Here is a 3,272-nt window from a genome sequence, read left to right on the forward strand (position 1 = left end):
CTAGATTATCCAGTTTGTGGTCATATAGTTGTTCATAGTAGCCTCTTATGATTATTTTATGATTCTTTGTATTTCTTTGATATTACTTGTAAAGTCTCCTTTTTCATTTATAATTGCATTGTTTTGGGTCCTTTTTTTTGCTAAGGGTTTATCAATTTTGTTGTTCTTTTCAAAGAACCAACTCTTAGTTTGTTCATCTTTTCTATTCTCTAGTTCATCCATTTCTGCTGCAATATTTATTTTCTTATAACATTGGGCTCAGTTTTTTTCTAGTTTCTAAAGCATAGATTTAGGTTGTTTATTTTAGATCTTTCTTCTTAATGAAGGTGATTATTGCTGTAAACATCCCTCTTAAAACTGCTTTTGCAGTTTTGTTTCTGGTACGTTGTGTTTCATTTTCATTTCTCTCAAGAAACATTTTTATTTCCCCTTTCATTTATGTTTGATTCATTGGTCATTCAGGAGAGTGTTAATTTCCCCATATTTCTGAATTTTCCTTTTTTTTTTTTTTTTTTTTGGTATTATTGATTTCTAGTTCATGCCATTTTGTTGAGAAGATATACTTGGTATAATTTCAATCTTCTTGAATTTTCTAAGACTTGCTTCACGGCCTAACCTATGTTCTATCCTCAGAAAATATTCTATGTGCACTTGACAAGAATCTGAATTCTTTGATTGTCTGTGGAATGTTTTGTATGTCTGTTAAGTTCAGCTGATCTATAGTGCTGTTCAAATCTGCTGTTTTCCTATTCTATCCCTTGTTGAGGGTGGGGTATTAAAGTCCTCAAGTAATACTTATTGCTGTTTCTTTTTTTAGCTCTATTTAGTTTTCTGCTTTATGCATTTAAGTGCTCTGATATTGGGTACATAACTATATACAATTGTTATATCTTCTTGATGAGTTGACCTCTTAATTATTATATGACCTTCTTTGTCTACTTTTGCCACTTTTATTGTCTGTTTTGTCCAAGTATGGCTGCCTCTACTTTTTATTGGTCACTATTTGTTCAAAATGTCTTTTTTCATCCCTTTACTTTCACTATATGTGTGCCTTTAAAGCTAAAATCAGTCTTGTAGAAAGCATATTGTCAGATCTTGTATTTTTATTCATTCATCAATTCTGTGTCTTTTGATTGGAAAATTTAATCTGTGTTTAAAGTAATTTTTGATAAATAAGGGCTTGCTATTGCCATTTTATTCATTGTTTTCTGGTTGTTTCTTATTCTACTGTGTTTGTGTGTTTTCGTGTCTTTGGTATCAGTGTACTTCGACTTCTTTGTCAAACTATTTTGTGTAATATATACAGGTTTTTCTCTTGTGGTTACCATGAGGCTTACATAATATATACCTTAAAGTTATAATACTCTATTTTTAAGTAATAATAACTCGAATTGAATTTCCAAACTTTTACTTCTCCTTCTCACATTTTAGTTTATTGCTGGCTCAGTCTATATATGTTTGATATTGTATAACTAGTTGTAGTTATGGTTATTTTTTCTATGTTCATTTTTTCACTTTAGAGTTAGTAGATTTCATGCCACTATAACCATATTACAGAATCTAACTTTGACCATATATCCGGAAGTGAGTTTTATGCCACCTTTTTAATGTTTTTATGATATTTTTATCATCTTTTGTAATTCCATTCAAAGATCCCCTTTTAGCATTTTTTGTAAGGCAGGTCTAGTGGTAACAGACATCCTTAGCTTTTGTTTGGGAAAATCTTTATCTTTTTTTTTTTTCTGAAGAACAGCTTTAATAGGTATATAATTTTGGTTGACTGTTCCCCCTACCCCAATATTTGAATATGTCATTTCATTCTCTCCTGGCCTGAATATTTCTGTCAGAAATTTGCCAACTGTCTTATGTAGTTCCCTTGTATGTAACATCTCTTTCCTCTTAGTACCTTTAAAATTCTTTTTTAGATGACTTTGACTTTTGACATTTTAATTTTGTGTCTTGTTGTAGCCCTATTTGAGTACAAATTATTTGGGATCATTTAGGCTTCTTGAATCTAGATCTACATTTCCCTTTTCAGGTTTGGAAAGTTTTCAGTCATTATTGCTTTAAAGATACTTCTATCCCTTTCTTGTCTTCTGTATTTCCCATGATGCAAATATTGTTTCTTTTGATTATCTCATAAGTCTGTGGGCTTTCTTCACTCAAAATTTTTATTCCTTTAATTTTTTGGTCTTTTGTATAGTTTCAATGCCTTAGTTTCTGGGTCAGTGATTCCTCTGAATAGTGGTCTGTTTTTGAAACTCTCTTTTGAATTCTTTAGTTAAATTATTGTACTTTTCAACTATAGAATTTTTAAAAATTTTATTTCTTTGTCGAACTTTTTTTTATAAAATGTTTTCCTAACTTTGATTGTCTATCTCTGCATTCTTGTCATTCACTAAAGTTCTTTAAGAGGATTATTTTGAATTCTTTGTCATTTTATAGATTTCCATTTCATTAGGATTAGTTATTGGAGATTTATTAGTTTCCTTTGGTGGTATCACATTTGCCTGATTTTTAATGGTCCATGATTCTTTACATTGGTATCTTCACATATGAGTGGTCTCCTCTTCAAGACGTTGCAGGTTTGCTTTGGCAAAGTCAGTTCACACATATGCTTAAATTGGGGTTTGGGGTGTGTGGGGCTAATAATGTTGTTGGGCAAGTGCGGCATGATTTAGGGTCTCCTTCTAGGCAATGCAACAGTTTTAGCTCTAACATCAGGGATAGGATATGTTCCATTGGCTGAGAACAGTTGAATAGGTCTGCCGGTTTGGTTCCCTACCCAAGTAAGGCTGTAGGATGGGCTCTACAGTTGTCTAGATTCTTTGATAAGGCTTCCTAGTCATGATTTGGTATTATATTCACTAGTAGCATGGCAGGGCAGTAGGATAGGCCCCAGGGTCTATACGGCTCTTTATTTGAAGACTCGACTCAAGCAAGAATGTGCACTGATTCCCTTATCAGGTATGGCCACTAATTTTTCTCTGCAGGTGGGAAAGCCACAGATGTGTTCTCTGTTCAAGTGTCACCATAAGCAGGGCTGTTGGATGGTACATGAAGCTTCCCATGTGTTCTAGTTATGTTTCTTTGTTGGGAAAGCTGAAGGGTGTATTCAGCAATGAATGGAGCTATGAGTTTGTCTCCAGTCACAGTGGGAGAAGTAATCCTTAAGCCAATACTTCGTTGGTTGTCTTAACCCAAGTTGGCCCATGCCACAAGTTCCTCGGCCTAATAGGGCCACTGACTTTATAGACTATGAGCTCTGCCAC

Source organism: Rousettus aegyptiacus, unplaced genomic scaffold, assembly GCF_014176215.1.
Source record: "Rousettus aegyptiacus isolate mRouAeg1 unplaced genomic scaffold, mRouAeg1.p scaffold_m13_p_4, whole genome shotgun sequence".
Classification (NCBI taxonomy): domain Eukaryota; kingdom Metazoa; phylum Chordata; class Mammalia; order Chiroptera; family Pteropodidae; genus Rousettus; species Rousettus aegyptiacus.